At 45.3% G+C, this 22384-nt stretch overlaps 1 long non-coding RNA gene across 1 annotated transcript in view; it reads left to right on the top strand.

The window, feature by feature from the left end:
• The window catches only part of LOC142067251 (uncharacterized), a 307523-nt gene that overhangs the window by 54067 nt on the left and 231072 nt on the right, over positions 1-22384 (top strand). The window lies entirely within an intron of this gene.

Here is a 22384-nt window from a genome sequence, read left to right as displayed (position 1 = left end):
CGCCAGGCCAAAGCCGTGCTCTGGTTATTACTGAGGGAGGAGTGTGGGCACGAGGAGCGTTCCTTTGGGGCGTCAGGGAGAGCAAATCGTCTTGCTCCAAAGGCAGACTCTGAGTTACCTGCGTGATCACAAGTGGCCCGAAGAGCCACAGAGGTCTCATCTTGCAAAATGACCCTGTGTTTGGAGCACGTCAGCCCTACCCCTGGAGCCAGGGAAGCTGTAAGGGGTGCCCTGCAGAAACGTCTGCGCGTAGGTGCGCAAGAGGCCGTCCCGGAGGTGCTAATGCATGTGTGTGTGTTGGCTGAGGGCAGGGGTCTGCAGTCTGAGGTTGCTGCTGTTATCTTCAGGTAATACAGTGGCAGTAGGGGATCAGCCTGAGAATTATCTGCTCATTTTATGCACACCAAGAGGAAGTAATTGCTAGGAATGCCTCGCTCAGGATTTTGAAACAGATAACTATCACTACAATAAAATACAAATGCAGTAAAGAGAACAGACTGCTCCGGGTGTCTGGTTAATCAATGGACTGTGAAGAGACTGAGGTGATAAACTGACTGTGCTCAGGGCTAATTTTATGCGATATAATATGTTCATAGGATTAGTCTATTTAAAAATAATTTTAATCAAACTTTTTAAAATGCAAAGCCATTCTGCACTACTCATTTTCAATATATGCCTTAAAACAGATGAGAAAGGCGGAAACATATCCTTATTATACATGTATAATTTAAACAATATCATCAACTGAGTATTGATTGCTGACTAATGTGCTTATTAATTAATAGATGTCTTCCTGTTAAATACATTTCTCAGAGCTGTTCTGGGACCATTTAACAAAATAAATGGGGAGTTGTAGCACAGTACTTTGTCACTAAATGTGTAAGTCACATCAGAAAGAAATGCAAAGCCGTACTCGCGTAGCTGTTTGCTGCAGCGAGCCGCACGACGACTGCTCGCAAAGGCTGCCCGAGCAGGGGTGCTGCAGTGGTGGAACCTGTATTTCAGACATCAACTTCTGCTTATCAAAAAAGAAAAAACAGGAGCCCTTTCTATCTTCTAAATCAGACTGAGCAAGCCCCCCAGTAACAAGGCAAGCTGGGAAGGGCCTTGCTCTGCTACTCTGATTTACTGAAATACTACACTTACAGATGCCACTACAAAACCGGTACAGAGAAAGGGATGAAGTGGAGTCCTAGGAAAAAAGGTTTGCCGTGGATCAGTAGTTTATTCCTGCAGTAGCGAGGATGCAAAGGAACCGGCCATAAAGTCAGTGGTCATCGTGAGCTCGTTGCTCTTGACCTACAGCTTTTGCAAGCTGTGTAACGGTGTGTGAATCTCTCCTCTCGCTGCCGATTCCCCGAGCAGGCCATATGCTCAGCCAGCAATTACCCTTTATTCGATCTGCAGCCAGCCGCTGCTTTGTTATTGTCGTCTTGGTTTTATTTGCTCCTTAAAGGCAGGTTACAGCCCTTTGGCTGGCACCCAAATACCTTCACTTCCTTTCTTGTGTAGATTATTTCCCCGTCTTCCATTATTCCTACCAAAGTTGTTAAAACTTACTACTGACATTTCCTGTCTTTGGCAGCGAGAGAAACCGCCGCGTCGGTTTTGAGCCAAGCACCTGTTTGTGCAGCACTTCGCCATCCCGCTCACATCACGTTCACCAAACTGCCGTGCTTTACATGTGAAGCAGGTCACGGAAGATTATGGATGATAGCTTGCACATCTCAGATGTACGCCGTATCCAATTTTCTTTACTCATTCTACTCTCTTGTGTGCTGAGCAGACTTTCTAACTGACTGTTTGATTGATGGATATTCAAAAGTCACCTTTATGAGCCCTATAAATAACTCCTTAAAGGTTTTCCTTTTCTTCTTCCCCCCAAAGGTGCCACTTAATCAGTTCTCCAAGGGACGGTCCTTGCCACGCCTTTCAGCTGCCTTGCTGTCTGAGCAGCAGCTGCTCTGCTCTGAACATACCTGGCACTCGTCGGTGGCTGCAGGGGCTCGTGGCGGACAGCACTTCGGCGTTTGGTGGGATCGGCCTTGCTGGGCATTGCTTTCTGTTTTGGTCTCAAAGGCCTAACTTGGCTTTTCTTCACCAGTGGTTATTGGCGTACGATTTAGGTACTTCGTGCTGGGGGGACGGGGGGAGAATGAATACAAATTTCCTACTCTGAAACTTGTTATAAATTATAACTGAAGTGAAAAGTGAATTGTGAACAGCAGGTAGGCAGCCTGGTCAATGAGCTTTTTGTGTATGCGTAAAAAGATACAGAGCCACTTCCAGCATCCAAAGCTGACCATGCTTCTTGATCAAGGAGGTGCCCCATTTTGCTAAACCAAAAGCGTTCCTGTGTTGCAGTAAGTGGTGCATCACAAGAACCCTGCCAAACCCAAGGTTCTTCTGGGTTTTAAACAGCAGCAAAGTCAGGAGAAACCCGCCCCAGCTATTGTGCCACCTTGCAGGCAGGATGCCAGCGTACCTTTGACGGGCGTGCGTACTACGTCCAGGAGCAAATGTCACCGCTCTGCGGAAGGCCACGCGCGGGGAGGCTGCGAGGAAGGGGCTGGGGACGTGCGAGCAGTGGAGCTCTCCCCGCTCCTGCCCTGCGCTGCTCTCTGTGCCTCCGTGCAACCGATTCTCAAAATGACTCCAGTTTCCTTTTCAAACTCCAAGACTATAATTCTAGATGACACAGTGTGAAGTTTCATTTTTTTCAATTACTGCATGATTTGTGATGGGATCGCTTTAAAAGAACCTTCCCTCCCTATGTTTTTATACCCACCGAGTTTGTTGTTTGCAAGAAGAACTGTTGGGACAATAGAAGCAGCGGAATGCTGTCCTCTGAGCATTGTAGCTGGCCACGTGTTTTACAGGTATCTTACAACCTCTCTTCCGTCATGGCTTTGATTAATATCTGGCTTTTAAAAAATATGGGCTCTTTTCAGAAGAGCCACTTTGTATGTCTGTTATTTGCCGGCTGACAATGACAACTGGATCAAACTGGGCGGGTAGGAACCAGCAAGATGAATAAGAGACAGAGCAGGTAAACATTAAATGTGACATCAGCTATAACTACTGTTAGGGTAATTGAGCAGAGATATATCCACGGCCCTGATGTTCATTTACATCAGTGCTTCCTTGCTCCACTCCGACACGTAAACAGGCCTTTGAAATGAGCATAAATGATTCCTACAGCTGAGTTAAGGGTGGCGTAAAGGGACTTTGCACCAGTGAGAATCAGTCTGTACATATTTAAAATAAATAGACGTGCACATAAAAAAATAACCCCTATTATTACACAAGGATGCAGTGGGAGTACCAGGGGAATGGCTAAAGTAACAAAACTTGACACCAGTGATAATAAAAGAGGGAACTAAAGCAAAGAGATCACCCCAGTCTGCTGGGTTTCGAGTGCTTAATCAAAACTGACTTCTACTACTGCAGCTGCAAAAGAAATGTTTCTAGCCTCCCATTAATTTCCATACAGTAACCCTCTAATGGGGGAGTTGCCGGGGAGAGGAGGGCGATCAATCTGCTGTAACGACACACTGGAGACTAAGGGAAAATGCAAACTTGGAGCAATTTCATGGCAGGTGCAACCTTGGAAAGTACAGCCATTTTTCTAAGTTAATTTGTTCCCCTGATATGTTTGAAATCCATATTTGTACTTTAAAGGTCTAAAATGCAAGATGATTAAAAAATATAACCAGATTTTTGTAAGCTTTTCAACTGTATCAGGTGATAGATTAATGCCCCTCCTTGGAGCTAGGACAGCTGGATATCTTTTATCATTTGCTGCCAAAAAAAAAGGAATAAGATTGTTTATTCTAGCGTTCACTTTCTGTCTTTAGCTTTCCCATTTACCTCCCTAGCCTGGTGCTCATCTGTTTCCTTGCTGAATTGATCCCTAATACTATAGGAAGTAATAACAGTAATAATAATGGTAGCTAATAGCAGTAATAATTATTATTCTTGTTACTGTTTGTAATAACAGTACTAGATAATGATAATGGTTATCGTGGCGACGAGTTTTAAAACGCGTGAATGAGTTAGCTCCAGTTCTGATACGCTTTGGGTGCCTGCATCGTTTGGACGTTTGTGAAAATTCTAGCCACAAATCATAACAGGAGCAAACATCTTCACATGGGAGCAGACACTGAGGCCCAGAACTCGTTTCACTTCAGGTCTTGTCCCCAGTTACCACTGTGGTGAGATCCGCGTTGTTTCGAAGTGCCTTGCACGCTCACGGGGGGTTGGAGCAGCTCTGGGGTAAACGGGCGCATCAGCCTTTCTGGGTCACCTTTCCCTGGCACTGGCTGGCAGAAGCTGTTGGGAAAGGGACGGAATTAGAGCACAGCAAGTGCCAGCCCGGGTTTTCCCTGGACATGTCACGGGTGACTTGCCTCTTGCAGCTCACCGCCACGGTACGTTGTGAGCACCCCCGTGTGGGCTTGGTGCGCTTGTAGTTCCCTGCTGCGCTTTTCCCACCTTTTTTTGAGTGCTGCTGAGTTTGGGAAGAGGTACTTTTCCTTCCCCTCCTGCCTGTGCAGACTGGAGGCAGCACAGCTCTGGCACGGTGCGAAGGGAGCTCCCTGCGGGTGCCACAGGGCTGCCGGGGTGTCCCCTCGCAGCCAAGCTCTGCCAGAACCCAGAGAGTCCGGTCCCAGCACCCGCAGCAGGGTCAGCCTCTCGCACCCCTCGTCAAACCTGCGACCCCGTCCTCTTCTCACCCTGTGATTTGGGCTTCTGAAAGCCAATCGCATTTATGCTGATTACTACTTTTTCTTTCTCAGCACTTAAGAACGACAGCCGGAATCTTAAAAGTATTGAATTTTTGAGCTCTGGAAAGTGCAGGGGCTTTGCATGAGAATTGGGTTCCTGCTCCGCTCAGATGCTTTTGTGCTTCCCACTAAGGACCTATCTGCATCTTCAGATTTGTGTCTTTGTGATACGGCCCTTTGCGGCTAAAGTCAAGGTGTACGCTTTTTTGCATGAAAAGGTGCTTATTATTCTTCTGTGATGCTGCATTTTACGGATGCTTGTGGCACCTGGAGAAGCTTGCTGTGACTGTTCTTGTGTTCTGTTTTAGATGCCATTTTAAATACATACTCTTCCCCACCTGCCCCAGCTTAAAAATTCTGTTTCAGCTACACCTACAAACTTCACACTGGCTTAAGTGCCTTGGTTTTTTTCTGCTACCCTACTTGGCTCCCATTAGCATGTTTAAGTAGATAAACAAAATAATTGATCGTCTAAACAAGATTGCAGGATTCGTAAAGGTTCAATTATGTCTTCCTAAGTTTGATCTCAAGTCAATGTAATGAAGTACCTGCCTAGTTCTCAGTACATCATCAAAATCAATTTATTGGAATCAAATGCTGCAACGAAAGTAGCCAGAATGATTTGAAGTATGAAACAGCAGCTACAAGAGGACAGACTAAATACGCTAGAGCTGAAATGTGGTGACAACCTCCTTTTCTGAGTTATTTCTCTGATGATTCCGTATATAACTTGAGGGCTATATGTTTTATCCCTAGGGCTTTTAAAAGCTTGGTTCTGACTTCCTTACTCTCACAGAGGAGTTCAGAAACACAGCTGACTTCAACAGAGCCATCAGTTTTGGCTGGGTTTGGCTGTGCTTTCTCTCGAGTGTCGACGTCGAGATCTCTGATGTTGAACAGCCCTTCACTCCTCTATCAGGTCCAAAGGGTTGAGCGAGACGGGTGGGTTTTAAAGCTCTTTCAATGCAGCGAAGTAGATGCTGTGAAACCTAATGTCTGAATAGTAAAGTTAGAAAAAATTAACTTGGAAATGAGACACACTGTTTGATGAGGAGAACAGACCTCAGGAGTAAATTCCGAAGGGAACAGAGCAGACTCAGCTGCAACCTCTATATCCGTGTCATTCATCCTTCTAGGTAATATAACGACCATTTGAGAGGGGGCATGGTGCGGGATGTGTTGGTCTGCTATTCTTGTGATCAAATTAGGGCCTCAGCTCCTTACTGAAATAAGATGGGATTTGGGTACGTAACGTGCTCGCAACTGTTGAAAAACCTATTGGAGATTTTAGGTTTTGAGAAACCTATTAGGTGATAAAGCTTGGCTGCTGTCTTTCTTACTTTATCCGTAGCACCAGTTCCATCAAACTACATTGGTTTTCTCCTGCAAAATCCAGATACTTCGGCATCAGACGGGTTCACTGTCAATACCTGACAGGCCAATGCAGAGACCAATTTGCATTAAGAAGAGAGAGCTCGGAGTTGAGCAGCGCTGGAAGGTTGTGCAACACCTTCAGATTGGCTCAAAGTTTTTCCTTCTACTGGCCTGTTTTCCTGCTCTCTCTAGTGATTTAGGATGTGGATTTTTGCTCCTTGCCATCATGTATTTATGGCTCTGTAGCGCTGGTGATTACAAAGCAAGGCACGTTCCTGCTGAAATTGCAATGAGCCTGAAACTTCCTGGACCTCTTCAGTGGATACCAAATAAGTAAGAGCTAGTTCTGAAGTCCAGGCTCCCTGAGCTCATGGGAAGCACCTTTAATTGGGCAGCACAATATCTGCTCTTTTGCTAGTAGGTTTTAATACTCGTCTCCCATAAGATGACAAACCCTCTCACTGTCCATCCAAAGGGAAGGACCTGTAAAAGGCAATTCAGTTTCACAGACCATAAAGTTATATGTCCACTTCTTGCATTTCTTTCCTTTTTGTTTATGATTTCAGAAAAATCTTTAAGCCTGCAATCTGTACTTTGCCTCTGAACATCCATAATGCAAAGCTGGATTCCAATCACTCGTTCACTGACGAAAGCATCAGCAAGAAAGCTGGCTGAGTTTGCAGTGTGGCTTTCTGGCGGTGGGTGGCAGACGGGGAATTCGGGCTCTCTTCCCAACAGAGGCAGCGTGTGGTTACAGGCAGAGACACCAGCCTCGGAACCCTGCTCCCTGCCCCTGCCATCAATTCTGTACCACTGTTCAACAGCCTCCTAAGTCATTTGGCAGCACTAATGTTGCGGCTTTTAAAGCAGTATTTTTTGTACATAGGAAGTGGTGCTTTTGAGAAAATCCAGATACTTCCTGCTTCCTTCTGCAGTCAGCCCTGTAGTTTTCCCTTTGAATAGCTCCCATTTCCTCTTCTGAGAATGACTCTGTAGATAAACAAGCCCGAGATTAAATGCAGAAAAATACTGTGACATTTAAAAAAGATGTACATAGAATAACTCATTTTGCCATCTAGACAAGAGTCTCAGGTCTCACATGCACATGTGATTCTGTGGCTTGCTCGTATCATTACTCTTCACCTCTGCTCATAAACCTCTGTCTAGAAAATAATGTAATTTAATTAGGAACATGGAATTAGCCTAGTGCAGTCATACTCGGTTAAGCTGAATCAGTTTGTAAATTCCATTGTCATTGGGGCTGAAAAAAAAAATATGTTACATTAGCAGCCTAATCCTAGGTGCACATTAGGAGAGGGATTGCAGGGGAAGCCGTTTGCGGCCCCTGGCCCCCGGCGTGGCCAGGGAGCTGCCCTGCCCTCCTGCCTGCATGTCTGCTGCGGTGGGGCGTTGGGGGAAGGAGCGCCCGAGGGGGAGGACACAGCCCCAGTCCCTCAGGAGGCAGGAAGGCAACAGAGAGAAAGATAACGAGTCTCTGCCCCAGTGACCCCCCGTCCCACGAGCTGGCTGCGGTGGGAGGGTGGAGAGCGGGGCACCACGTACCTGGGGGCTGATACAGGATTTTGCGTGAGAGACGCCCATGTTGCAGGACGTTTGCACGCTTTCTGCGGGCTCCTTCGGTTTATGCGGAGGTGGGGCAGAGGATCCTGCTCTGACTGGTGAGCTTTCCAGGTCAGATATAGGTGGCCAGTTGTGAGCTCCCACCAGACCCAGAGGGATGCGAGCATCGCCTGCCCCTCTCTGAAAAGATAAGGTGATCGTAGTTACAATCTAGGCAATAACTTTAAGGAAAAACTGAAATGCTTTCATTTTCTGGGCCTCTGGGGAGATGCCCATTAACACATTTGTGATTATGCATAATTTCATGACTGTAATTGCATGTATGCACACACATAGAAGTTTGGGAAAAGGAAAATTGCAGCACTTCTGTACACCGCTGGTGGAAAGCTGATCTTATTGTGATTCCTTACCACTCTCTTGCGGTACTTGCAAAGGGAAAAGGCGTCTGATGCTGCCTTCCAAAGCGGGCTGCGGTGGCGTGCAGGAGGGAGCGGCTGCCCTCCCCAGCCCCTGGTTCTGCACTGCCTTCCTCTGAGCATGATGGGGAGGGTTAACCTTTTTCTAAAGACCTCACTAAAGCACAAGGATTATAAAGATGACAGGTCCGGTGGATCAAATGTCTTACCTGAAATGGCAACCCCTCCTTATTCCTGCAGGCAACTTGTACATGACTCCAATCATTTTCACCTCTTTTATTTCCTTCTGTACAGGCTCATAATAATTTCATTTATTTATTTCAAAATACAGAAGGGGGCAACATCATGGTCTGGGAAAAGTAAAGGAGGGAGGTTCACAACAATGGCTGGAATCTCTCTTCTGTGTCTCTTGGCATCCTAGCGGAGGAGGGTACCAGGTTATCAGAAGGAAAAGCACCTCCTCCTCTGTGCTGGCAACGGTCACCACTAGCTCGCGGCAGCGCCCCGCTGCTTCACGCCCACCCAGGCCGTGTATTCCACCAAACACTAAACACAGACGTTCTCAGTCCGTAGAGTTTAACAGGAGACTCCCTGCATCGTCCCCCATACCGTCTTGCTTTGTGTGCTCCTCTCTTCTCCCGCAGCGTCCGTCCTCACCCACCACAAACTTTTTGTCTTCCCTTTGGAACCTCCCTCACTTCGCTGCTTGTCCGCAGGACCTCCGCGGCGGTGGGTCGCTTATGGCAGCCAGAGCAGCAGTGCTAAAGGCCTACAACCGGGTCATCCTCTCCCTTAGCAAGTTTCTATATTATCAAAACAAAACAACACAAAATGACACTTGTATCTTTAAAAAACAACATACTAATAAGCCGCCTTGGTTTGAAGTTCACAAATATTTTTGAAGGCAAATGGGGTAGGAAGGGTTTAGCCTGCAAACACTTATTTGTCATTCAGTGTGACTGGTGCTTTTCAGCGTGCTTTGATCCTCCTCTTTTTTTGGCCCAGGCATTAGATAATGCTTTAGAAGCCATTAGAAAAAACTGTGACAATTGAAATGCTTTGAAAAATGACAGTTTGATAGTCTAATAATAGCCCCGACACTGATCTGGAGAAGGTTTTATTTTCTTTTTTGTGTTCATTATATACAGTACATTTCAAAATGTCCTTTTCTCCCCAACAAATAATTTAACCCTTTCATGACCTGCAGTCCTGGAAATGTGAAAAACGTAGATGCTAATAGATGCATATATAACGCATATGTGTATCTAAAGAGGTGTGTACATTATAAAGAGCTGGTAGAAAGTACGTGACGTTGGGAGAAGAAGAAACAAAGGCGGCAGTGACATCTTTGGTTGTGTTCTCCGAGCAGAAGAGAGGCAGAAAAGGCTGCCCATGCGGAGTGCTGCTGTTAGCTGGGGCCGTTACCGCATGGTCCCAGGAAGGTTTTTGGTAGGGAGAAAAACACATCTTGGAGAGTGAGTGGATGGGAGCTTAGATTTCACTGCAAGATCTTGTTTTTGCAAGATCTTATTTGGCAGCAATAAATGAGCAACTTTCCAGCCTCAGAAGTGATTAATTTCTCGCTGGAGCTGTCTCTGAGGCTGTCACAGCCTGACAATCCTGACATAAGTGTCATTTATAATGTCACAAGTCTATTACACATAAATGTCATTACACAATTACTCTGAGGATGAAGAAAGGTTCACCAGGGGAAGAGCGTCTGATATTAAGTCAATTATATATCTTAATGTTATTGTTCGGTTGTCCCTCCTCACACAATTACTCAGTGTCTCATTTGTTCATTTTGTACAAATGAGCAGTTATTTATTGCGGTGACACAACCAGGCAGCCCAGGTAGGGTCGGTGTTATTAAAACTCTGGCACAACCTTGCGCGTGTTGCCGTGATTGATATCAACACGACGATCACGGCGCTTTGATAATTAGCCCTCTTGAAATGAGGGCTCCATACTCGGCCTCCCCCCACTTTTTTTCTGCATCTCTCTGAAAGGCACCAACATATGGGTGAGACGATAAATCCTCCGTGTGGTTTTGATAAAGATGGCTTGTTTTAATGAGGGTGACTTTTTGTGCTGCCTTACAAAAGAGGCTCTTTCTTGTTAGAAGGACGGAGGAGTTCAGCAAATTCCCCTGCGCTCCACCTCAATTATTCCTTAAAATTGGCATAAATGTAGCCTTCGTTTAGTTCTAACAGGCTTTCATCCTCCTTGGCCCAGGCACAAACAAGACTTACACTGGGGCTTGGTGTACTGACGAGATTTGAATGCATTATGCATAAGAAGGTGCGGTAACGGAGCCGCCTGGCTGACTAGGAGGGAGAAAGAGATATCTGGGGTAGTGCTACAATGCCCGTCTCTCCCTGGACGCTTACGGGAGCAGAGCTGTCGGTTTGATTAGAGGTCACCTGAATCCAGCTCAGATTTGTGAGCTGGAAGTGAAACTGCCTATTAGGGTATAGGCAAAGGCTTGGTTCTGAAGGCATGGAACGTTTTTGTCCTGGCTTCAGCAAAGTGGAGCACTCTCGTACCGCAATCTGAGCTGACTTACAAACATGTAAATACAGAAAAAGGCCAGGATTTTCCATGTTGATAATCCAGATTTCTACCAAGACAACTGCGATGAGAATCAGGCCTTTTAAATTGCTCCCTTTGCCTGTTTGCTATTCTGGGAAGCTATTGTTCTCAAAGGGACATCTTTAAAGCAAAAGCTGGTAGAATAATTTATTTGCGAATAATTTATTCAGTGATTGATGGGAAAAGCTGCTGAATAAATAATTCACTGAATGCTAATGGCACATCAGAGATGGTCGAATAATGAAAATGTTTATTTCAAATAATTTATTCAAAGAAAAATGCTGAAATGTATCAGCTCAATTATTCTTGGGGAATAATCCAGCCATTCCTACCCAGCCTGCTGTGACATGTCGTACAAAGATAGTTTTTTCAACAAAATGAGAACTCCAGGTAGGTAACCTGTGTTTGCTCCGAGTGAGGAACTCTGGTCTTCTGCGCTCTGGCAAGAGCGGTCACAAGAAGTTTGGGTAAGAAAGTTCTCAAACTTGAGCTTAAGCTGAAGGTTGAGTTCTAACTCTAACCTTGATGACAGTTTCATATCATAGGCCTCTTCCACCCCTTATTTATTCTTATTATTGGCAGCAGCTTTATAATCTGAAATCCTCTCTATAAGCCTAAGCTTTGCCCTTTTTTTCTGAACAGCGAAGGATGTGCCCCTCTGTCCTCTCTCTGGGCGGCACTGCTGTTGCTCCTGCGGAGCGTGGTCCCCAGGCAGGGCTTGCTCTGGCAGCGGAGGGGCCTCCACCGATGACAGACCTGGAGCACTGGGTGGCTCCGGGTTGTCCCTCTGAGAATTCAAACGGTCGGAAGCAGATCAGGAGGCAAGACATAGCTTATAAAGGCATAGTCTTGGGAGAGAGCCCTTGTGTTTCACAGCACCGTGTGGGTGATACCATACAGTGTCGTATGATATCAATATTGCATCAGCGTCTCAGACCTGTACAACTTTCCCTAGTCTGGATCACTGGGCTCTTGGAGACCTACCGGTGATTAACCGGTCATTGGGCACAGACTTCACACTCAGGGAACTGGGGAGAGTTTTTAACGATGTGCTCTGAAGACTAAATTCTAAATCTGCGCTGACTACAGCAAAACTAAGCAAATTAACCAAAGCCAAACTCCCCAGCAGAACTTTTGTCACTAATCCTTCTCGTTCGGCAGACGTTTGGGGAGCACGAGCTCGGGGTCCCCAGGCAGGAGACCCTGCGTGGGGCAGGTACCGCAGGCGTCGTGGTCCTCAGCTGTTCCATTTGCCAGAGGAGATCTTTCCTGCTTGCCTGCAGCTGTACAGCAGGTCTCAGGTGCTCCTGGAAAATTGAAGTGATTTTGTGCTGATACTGGAGCTAATACCAGAAAAACCTAAATTACATTTTAAAAGGAATCTACCCTTTTATCTTTTAACCTTAGGCCTCTCCCTCTCATGCAGAAAAATCAGTCTTGACTAATCTACTGATGAAGTAAAAGCAAAAAGAGGAACCCATATAAACATGTATTTTATCTTTGAAATATTTTTCACTGAGAAGCTTAGCAAAACACCCAAAGCTTCCTCATAAGTCTTCAGAGAAAACCCCATTGTTCTGCAAGGGTCCATCATTACTCTTGAGGGAGAGTTTTGGGAAGGAGCAGTAGGTAGACACCCCCCCCCCCCCCAGCTGCCTAGGTGTTTAAGAAAACTCTGCAGCAAAGCCTCCAGCTAACAGCTCTCCCTACTCTCCTCTTCAATGAGAGCTGGATTCCTAAAGTCCTGCTGAAGACACAGCTGTGGCAAATTAGCAAGTCAGCCCTCACCTGGGTCTGCAGAGCCGATAAACCCAGCAACCCAGGCCACTCCTCTGCTTGCTGCAGGGATCAGTATCAGCTGCAGGAAAGGCTATTATGCTTAGGTTTTTTTTTTAATGCTTTATCTATTTTAACTATAGTGGCTAGCAGTCATGGCAGGACCAACTCTTTCAGTAGAAACTCTGTAAGCGGCAACCTGGGCTTCATTGGAAGCCGTCAGGGTATGGCTTCATCAGAAAAGAAGACACAGTCTGTGCAAAAGCAGCATGAAGGTAAGCTTTGCTCAGAAACCTGTCTTCCAGAAATCCTGTTTTTCTGATGCATTTCTCCTATTTCCTCTGTCTCTTCTCCTCTGGTTTTGTGAGCATTAGGCAGGGTTTCCAACCAGGAAAATACACGTCCCTCTAAGAGTGTAACTCTTTGGCGGTCTGCTCTCCTGCCCTTTCTGGATTAAGAGGGGAGGTTGGGGACATTTTGGCTTTTTGGCTTTGCTTTTTATTTTTAAAGCTTTTCTTAACTTCTAATCAGATGTAGAGTCAGGCCTTGGGCCAAGACTAGAGTAGTTGTATCTCTTGTCCAAAGTGCGCTCTGCTTGTGCCTGGCTTTCATAGTTTAAAAACAACCCCTCAATTTACATTAACTGCACAGTACTGCAATCTTAGGTGCAGATCAGGTCATCTTGCCCATCCCTCACTGCTTTATCATCTTGTTTTCTCCATTTCCTCCTGTGATATATTGAAGTAAGCGACATTTTCAAGAGCAGGAACACTAAATCATGTATGCTCTGTGTATGCATAATCTGGAGTATCTGGTCCAGAATGCTAACGAGGGCATGCTGGCAAAAAGAAATTGCAAGAGAGACCTTGGAGTCTGCTGGGACATACTGAGCAAGAGGCAGGAGAAATTACGCTATTTTCCCTTAGTAATGGTAGTCCATTTTCTCCTCTGAATAACTTGGTTCCCTCTCCATGCAGCCAGATTAATCAGCCAGAGATCAGGGTCTTGCATAGCTGAGGTGCTGAAAAACTCTCAGTGGAGGCGAGTTAAGCTCCAGGTGACTTACGGGCAACGTATGGTAGGGCAGGGAGTAATAAAAAACCCCAAATCCCAAATGATGTGTAGATGTGAAGTCTTATGGATAATAATCAAAAATAGCAGTGGCTGAACTGTAGAGATGTTAGATCTCCTGGCACTCATCTCGGAGCCTAACTTGTGAGTCCCTGCTCCCTTTCACAAGTCTTTTTGATCACCCAGGGCTGCTGGGTGCTTCAGCTGTGGAAATAGCATTCATCCGGCATGCTGGAGGCAGGTGAAAAAGGCCTGTGTCTGTGCTCCGGCTCTACAGCTCCCCGGAGCATCTGTGGTAAACTTAATTTTGAGCCAGAGTTCCATCATCTTTGCACTACCCTACCTAGAGCTAAAAATAACGTAGCTGTGCTAAGAACCTGCTATTATATTTCCTTTGTGATTACACCCATCCACATCAGGCCCAGTTCAGAGTTGTTTTATTCTCCAAATTTCTGGCTGTATTAGCACTGTCAGAAGCCCTGATGTATCACCTTGCAGGGAGTCTAAATGCTTGTCAGTGCCTTACTTTGCATTTTTGTTCTGGGTTCAAAGCTGAAAGCGCAGCTGAACTGAAATCTTTTCTCTGGATAGTGATAGAAATGTAAGAGAAATCTCATTTTAAAAAAAAAAGTATGAAAGGACCATAAAAATAAGTCTTTCATGAAGCTGATCAACTCAGCCTTTTTATACCAAAAAGAATTCAGAGTGAGAGGCTGATAATACAGGCTTTAGTTTGTGGGAAATGAATTAGAAAGACGGTGTTTGAAAGAACTATTTCATTTAGGTATTTCACTGGCATTTAACAAGCTACTATAGTTATACTGCGGCAAGCTAAAATATTATTTAAAAGTTAATTCATATTTTTAGCATATAATTTCTAATTAACTTGCCGTAGTTATCTTGTTAAATGTCAATTAAATCTCGGAGCATTTCTCAAAGGTTTCCTGTATTCATAAAATGTAATTATACAGCTATTGCTCGTGTAGCCCTTATTACTAGTGTAATCTACAGCTAAATATATCTTTTACATACTAATTATACATCACTAAGTGCTATATTGATAATCAGTAATTGATTTAGCACAATGAATTGTCATGTTACCTCTTTAAATGTCAACCCGAAGTATTTGGAATGAGAAGTTCTGGTCACAACTTTTGGTCGTCGTTGAGGTTTGCGGCCACGCTCGTACATGGGTAGAAGGGTTGATCGGCTAAAGCTGGGGTGCCGGAGGGCAGCACCCGCCCGAGCGCGCTCCCGATGGGTGCCAGCGGGGTCCCCCCGGTGCGAGGCCCTTGCAGCTGAGGGCGCCGATGCTGCGGGGTGCAGCAGGGTGTGCTGGCGTGCTTGATGCACTCTGCATCTTGCATTTTTGCGTGATGCAATCAGAAAAGCTGGGTTGGTTCTGCTGGAAAGAAATGAGGGCAAAATGGGCTGAAAAGTCATCTGTCACAAAAAAAAAAGGGGAAAGGGAAAAGGAGAAGGCTTTAAAATTCTATCCTCAAACTTCCTAAAGGGGAAGGTAGTCAAACTTGTTTTGAAGGAAAAACCTCCCAAATAATCTAGTGTAGGATTACCGTCCTTTTTTTGCGCTGATACAAGAATAAAAGGCAAAGGTTGGAGTATTCATTGCTGCATGTAATTTCTCCTTCTCCCCAGTTTTGTTTTCATACTAGCTGGTGTCTGTGGGTCTGTGTGGAGCAGGGTTGTGTCGTGCTTGCAAGGCACGGTGGGTCACCCCGTCGCATCTTCCAAAGCACCAGCTCCCCTCCATGGCTGAGCAGCACCGACCTCCCTCTTCTGAGGCAGGGTTAATTACACCAAAACAATTAGCAGAAAAATACCTGAAACACCAATTAACGGTGATCTATAACTGTGATGATCCAGATGGAAAAAGGGAGTGAAAGGGAGGAGGAAAAAAAAAAGGCAGAAGCTGGGAAGGCCTTAATTAGATTTACACATTTACTGCCCAGCAGTAACTTGGAGCCAGCGTTATTCCCGGTCTCTCCCAGCCTGCCTCCAGTCCCAACTAGCCTCTGCTGCTCCTCTGCTGCTCCTCCCTTCCCCCTCGCTGTCTGGAGAATATTTACTGGTACGTCAGTGTTTCTCAGTTTGGACGTCCGTGTCCCTTGCCAGATTCAGATGCGTCTGTGTTGGTATTGATGTTATTCAAACAATGATCATCTCCCTCCCTTGTCAGTTTATATTGCGTGTTTCGTGTAGCACAATCTCAGCAAACAAGCACCATCCTCTGCTGCTTTTTTTTCCATTTGTGGGGTTTTTTCCCTTTTGCTAGTAGTGGTATTTAAATTAAACCATGCATTGTTTTTCCCTTCACTCTCGTGTTTCCTGAAGCAACAAAGATTATGGATCTGGGAAATAGAATCAATACGAAGTTGTATTGTCCTTGTGAGATGCTCTTAATATCCCAGGAGGCCAGGCTTTGTACATCAGGACTAAGAAAAGGGAAAATTACTGAGGGCAGGATTCTTCGGAGGGCTGTTTGTGTGCACATCATGGACAAATATTGAAATGTGGAAAACATAACCCAGGGAATCCATGGCTTTGTGTAGCTTTAATTGAAACCGTTTGTAACCTTCATTCTCTCCAATCGTAAGGGATGTCTTTTATCTCCCTCGTGTTCATATGGTGGGCTCTACTGCATCTTGAATTCATAAAATGTATGAAAATTCGGTGTTCTTGGGAGAAAATTCATATCCAGTGATGGGGGAGAGATGGCAATCCAAATGATAACACTAGGTGATGTAAAAGTGAACCTATTATTCAGAATGTTAAAGCTTTCCGAAAAGCTGTGTGGCCACTACCAAGTCATTTACGTTTTGTATGAAGATACTCCAAAAGTAGATGAAAGACTTTGTTAATTCTGAGTAGCTCTTTTTATTGATATATCGAAGACAGAATTTTCTGGCTCGCTCGCACTATTCCCGGTCTGGGGGAATGCGTTTGCTTCAGACGGGCTCACGATTATTCCATGATCCTGTTGGTTTCATAACTGAGCTCTCTTCGCCGGCGTTCGTTAGAAATAAAAACTTAATTGAATTAGGGCAGTTACCCATGCGGGAGCAATTGGAAGTGGCAGAAATATTCTTTCCAAGAAGACAGTTTTGCTTATTCTCCAGGAACGAGGGAGCCCTCCCTGCCCGGTTGCTCACCACGGGCGCTCCTGCTGCCCTGCCAGGCCATTGCCCCGATTTGACCGTTGATTCTCCTCTGTTCCCTTCTCCCTTTGCGTTCTGTCGGCCTCCTATTTTTGAACTTGATGGTTGTTTTTCTTTTTCCTCTGGCAAACTGCTTCATCAACTGAATTGCTATTGCTTTTATGCTGTAATTTTCATGATGTCAGTGGCTGGCTTCACCTCCCCTGTCAGTTTGTGTCACTTCTGCTGGGTGGACAGGCCTGCTGCAGCAGCGCCGCTCGCCCTTCCTCATCAGTTTGTATCACTTCCTTGCAAATATTGATCCGTTGTGAGCAGCAGCCTCCCAGTTTTCTGTCCAACTGCTCCATAGCCTAATCCTTAATATTACATATTTGCAGTGTTTTCAGCGAAATTAATTGCAATTCGTGCCAGCCATGGCGAGTATTTGCGTGAAGCAGGAACATCCTGAGTCAAGAAGAGGCCTTGTCTTTAGGATTAGTATTCGGTTCTCATCTCCTTTTAAAATACTTCAGTATTCCCACAAAAGGGCAGTATATCTCCTTGTTAGCTCCTTAGATGCAGCAGAAATCTGCAGTACGGACTGGTGGAAGAAGAGATGAGGGTGTGGGGGGACGAATGTAGATTGAGACGAAGCGATGGGGAATCTGGAGACAGGGAGTTGGAATAGAAAGAGCGGAAAGAAGGGACGGGACTGAAGACAATGAAGATCTAGAGCTCTGATCTCTGACACTTGGAGTTCTCTCTCTGTACCGTGTGGTTGAATTTTACCCAATTTGCAGTCTTGGCACTTTCCTTCCTTTTTTTATATGCTCATCTATTTACCGAGCTCTAGGAAAAAAAGAAAATGGAAGTTATATAGATTCAGTGTGCATAACAAAAATGTGATATGACATATTCCCTCTGAGTATTTTCAGAACAGAAAGGCAGAGAGAAATCAGATAAATGCATCAATAGGAGTCAGCTGTCTGCCAAAGCATGTTTTAAATATCAAATTAGAACATAATAGTATGCATAGTTTCCATACCAAATTATGACATTATTGGCAGAGACTACAAGGTGACACAACTCAGTCCTCCTACATCCCTGGGTAACAGATGAAACGGTCTTAAATGGAATACAAAGCAATTTTGTAATCAAATGCAGGCTTACATGGGCATTTGTGTGCTTCAGACAAGGGAAATAGAAATGGGGGGAAATGAATGCTTTTAATATACTTTTTTTTTAATGCTAGGGTGACTGCCCAGACTGAGGGATACAGGGATAGAAATCTGCTTACCCAAATAATGTAGGTGGCTAGAGGCAAGCACTCCGCTCCCCTTGCTTGTGTTTTTTTTTTCCCCTCTTTGCTGTGGGACGTGCCATAGTGGGGTGGGAGACATGAAGTGGGGAGTCTGAGGGTACTTCTGCCAGGGCAGCAGGGACATCTGCGGTTCAGTGTCACAGCTCTCTGATGGGGAAAAATGCAAGGTGGTTTTCCTCCCAGAGGTATAAGGAGATGGTGAGCTGTAGTTCTGCTGGCTGAACTGTACGGTACAGCGCATTTTTGTTTGGGAAGTATTTGAGGGGCACAGGAGTTCTTGGGTTCTAGAATAAAACTAACTGCTAATGGGGCATCACTAGTGTCCTCTAGAGGCCTCTGGTGTTCACCAGCAGCAGAGATCTCTGGGACAAGCAGGTGGGAGCATCTCTGAGCACTGAAGCAGTTGAGCTTTGCTTTAGGATATTTTTTTCTGTTGATGGCTGCTTTCTCTGACGTGAAACTGGACAGAAGAGCAATATTTACAGCAGTAAATACAGAGTGTCAGCATCAGCAGAGCGATTCCTCCAGGTGGCAGTGGCTGGCTTGTACCCCCCGTGGGCTGGCTGTTAGAGGCGATGTATTGCTCGGAGCGGTGGGCTGGCCCTACCACTGCCTCTCGTGTACCTCGTGTGTGGGCAGAAGGATTCAGTTCAGCCCGAGGATGTTACTTGTCGCATTCTGGCACCTCTTAAACCCAAATTTAATTTCAGTAGTTGTGCAAAACATAATGCGCTTGTCTCTCATAGGATACTGCCCCCGACAGCAGCATGTAGGTGAGTGTCAGAGTAGATTATATATTTAATATATCACATACTGTTGACTTTAAGTAATAAGGTAATAATGAAAGCGAGTACATCTGGAAGCATGCTGTGAAACAGTTATTCTTTAAATATTGATGATCGGGTTTTGTAACCATCGCAGTTAAAACACAGATGGAGTTTGGAGCTTTAGCTGGACTGCTTGGCTCAGGCAATGTGGCAAAATCATAAGCAACAAGAGGAAAGAAATAGATTGCGGTAATCCCAGTCGGATGTGCCTTTTCTCAGAAGTGTGGTAACATCCTCCCATTTCTCTTGGTAATGTTCTCTCGTGGAAGATCTGTAGTGACCGGCACAGCAGCTCAATGAAGACCACTGAGAAAAATCTCACTGTGTTGCACGCTCCAGAAGATACAGGTGGGTGGGTTGGATGGTGACTTCCAAGTGTGGTGAGACAATTCTAGTGGAGGAGGTGATTTCCACCATTTTCCCTGCACACAGCAGTGGTTTAGGCGCAGTTCAAGTTTGCGGCTCCCCCAGACATGGGAAAGACAAAGAAAGAGGAAATATTTTTTCCAAGCCTAAGATACATTGCTCTAATATTTCGTTTTACTTTTGCTTCTATTCCCTCTTGGCAGTTCCATCTCTTCATGTAGCTATAGGCTGTCTGTCAGTGCCTCTCATACACACACACACACGGAATATTTGTTAACTACAACTATTTGAGGCGAAACAGTGAGGTTTTGTGCTGAAGAAGAGTTTTTCAGATAACTGCCTGAGGCACCAGACATTTTAGAATCAAAATCTGGAAAGTAGAGTCATTATTTCTGTTGTTTTAGTGCCTGCTTTTATTCTCTTTCTTATTGACAAATGTTCCATAACCCATATTGCTGTGGGTGTTTTTTTCACATTTGCACTATACAGAACTGTTTTAAAAAAAAAAAAGAAAAAAAGAGACTTTTTATTTAACCATCTTTGCAATGTCTCCTACTTTGTATTCCGCCACCCATTCCTGTCTCCTTTTTTGACTTCAGTCTATGGACATAGATTCTAAAGTCTGTAACTTCCTACATGAGATGTGAATGGAAAGTGTCTGGAACAAATGGGAGCAGAAGAGAAAATCCTCTTCAGCTCCCTGTGGCAAAGTGTCAGACAGATCCCAGCGTTACAAACTGCCTGGTTCAAGAAGGTACGTAGCCATCTTCCTTGCTGGCTTGTATCGCTGATGGGAGTTGTACAAATCACTGATGTGACCTCTGTAACAGTGGAAACTGGTGGATCTTCTGGAAGATAGAATCATAGTGTCATTAAGGTTGGAAAAGACCTCTAGGATCATCAAGTCCAACAGTGAACTCAACGCTACCATATCTCCTAAACCATGCCCTGAAGTGCTGCATCTACATGTCTTTTAAACCCCCCCAGGGATGGTGACTCCCCCGCTCCGGGCAGCCTGTTCCAGTGCCTGACTGCTTTTTCAGTGAAGAAATTTTTCCTAATACCCAATCTAAACCTCCCCGATGCAGCTTGAAGCAGTTTCTTCTCGTTCTGTGCCTAGTAACTTGGGAAAAGAGACCAACACATGCTTCCAAGTACAAAAGCAGATCTGGGCCTTTATTATGCACATAAGGCCCCACTGAGGGGGGAAAAAAACAACCCAACACACCAGGGACAACTCTAAATTGCAGATTTGGCACCTCGTGGTTAGCTTCAGACAACTGTTCATGCTCCTCCAAGCCCTGGGAGGGGGTCTCTGGTACTGTGATACTTAGGCCCTCCTTCGATGATGAGCCACTCACATGACTGGTTCCAGTGCAGCTTATCTTTAGACCTGACGATATGCCATGACATGAAGATACCAACGTTAATATTGTTGAGTGCAATGGAGATGCCCTGCAGGTTAGATCCAAGGCTGCCGGGTGGCACCTGCTGAGTGTGTGCCCTTGTAGGGACCATCAGGAGAGATGACTCTACCCGTCAGCGACCGAGAGCGTGCTCTGTCTGTGTCTTTGCTCTGAAGCTCTGTTTTGTTCCCTGCAAGATCAATGTATGGGTGTGGTGGAAAGCAGAGCACTCAAAACCCGTTTTAGATGCAGAAATGTCCGCTTCGTCCCTGGCGATGGTGCGAGTTTAGTGCAGTCGTGTCTCAGGGCTCAGGTCAGGGCCTCGTTGCAGTCTGTTAAAGCAAAGCACTAAGCTTCTGCTGCTGAGAGGTTACGTTTTAGTATGTAGACAACAGGTAGCAAGTAAATAAAGTGCCATAAAAATAAGGAGAAAAGATAGAGAGGGCAAGATGACGGAGCTGTGCTTGCACAAATCTTTTGTCCTGATGACCTCTATGGGTCTCGGGTGTCTGTTTAATAAACTAATAGTTCTTCATTGGCATAATGGTAAAGAAACAAGTTTGGATGTGAGACTCGGAGGAGTATAAAATCTTTTCTTCCAGCAGCAGAAGAGGAGAAATCGTAACCTGATCCTCCCCTTCTCAGCAGTTTGAAGTCTTGATCCTTTTGTGAGCCTCACAAATCAAAAGGACAGTTTGTCTGAGTTCACAGTGAGGTTTTTGTGTGTGCTGTGATGAGGATGCTGATGGAGAACACTCTTGGGAGCAACTCTTCTCAGCTGAAGAGTCTCTGAGAAAGTCCTGAGGAAGGAAGGGTTTTCAGGGAGAGATAATATTTGTTCTTTATTAGCTCTACTAGGAACGTGCAGATGAGTTTTTTGGTTAGACAGCCCTCTTAAGGCATCTTTCATTAGTTGCAGGAGCGCCAGCTGTTATGTCGCTTCCTGCTGTGGGCCACATAAAAGGGTCCTAAATGTGCAGGGCAGAAGTCTAGGCTGGTTTCTTGTCACTTCTTCACAGAGTCAATATCTGACAGTGCTGAGCCATTGCCCTGCTGTCCTTGTACGTAGTGCCTCTGCCTCCTTTTGGGAACGTCTTGATGGAGATTAACATCTGGTGGTTGAGCAACTCTGGAAGGACGTGGGGCGCCCAAGGACTGCAGTCCCCGCCCCTGGGCTGGGGAGCAGAGGTCTGTCCTGCTGACCGTCTCATCAGAGAAGTCGGGGAGGCAGCAGGGCCCGGGGCGCTCTGGGGCGCAGCAAGCGAGGTGCTTGTTCGGCCTGACCGAGTGGATGCGGGAAAGGCCTCGTGGAAGAGGTCTTGTGGGGAGGCCTCGTGGGAAGATCAGTGCTCTTCCCCTGCAAGACACAATTTCCCTGGTTATTTTTATTGTATTTTATTTTTGCATTTCATTCTTTATTGGTAGAATTGAAAGACACTCTAAGTTTAAATCATTCCAGTTGTTTCCTCAGTGAGTCCTTAAACCTGTCATATTCTGTTGCAGATATGCTGTGGCTTAAATAGCTTTTATGAGCTAAATATAATTTAGTGAGTGAGGCTGAAAAAACCCCCTCACAGTTTTATAAAAACACGGAAGTTTGATCTGATAACAGAAATACTTCTAGGTCCTGAAGTCATTCCTTTCATTTGATAACATTCAGATCAGTCTATCTACAAATATTCATTGCAGCATTTCTTTTACATTTTTAAATG

This window comes from Phalacrocorax aristotelis, chromosome 21 (assembly GCF_949628215.1).
Source record: "Phalacrocorax aristotelis chromosome 21, bGulAri2.1, whole genome shotgun sequence".
Taxonomy (NCBI): domain Eukaryota; kingdom Metazoa; phylum Chordata; class Aves; order Suliformes; family Phalacrocoracidae; genus Phalacrocorax; species Phalacrocorax aristotelis.
This window is presented reverse-complemented; position numbering and strand designations above follow the sequence as displayed.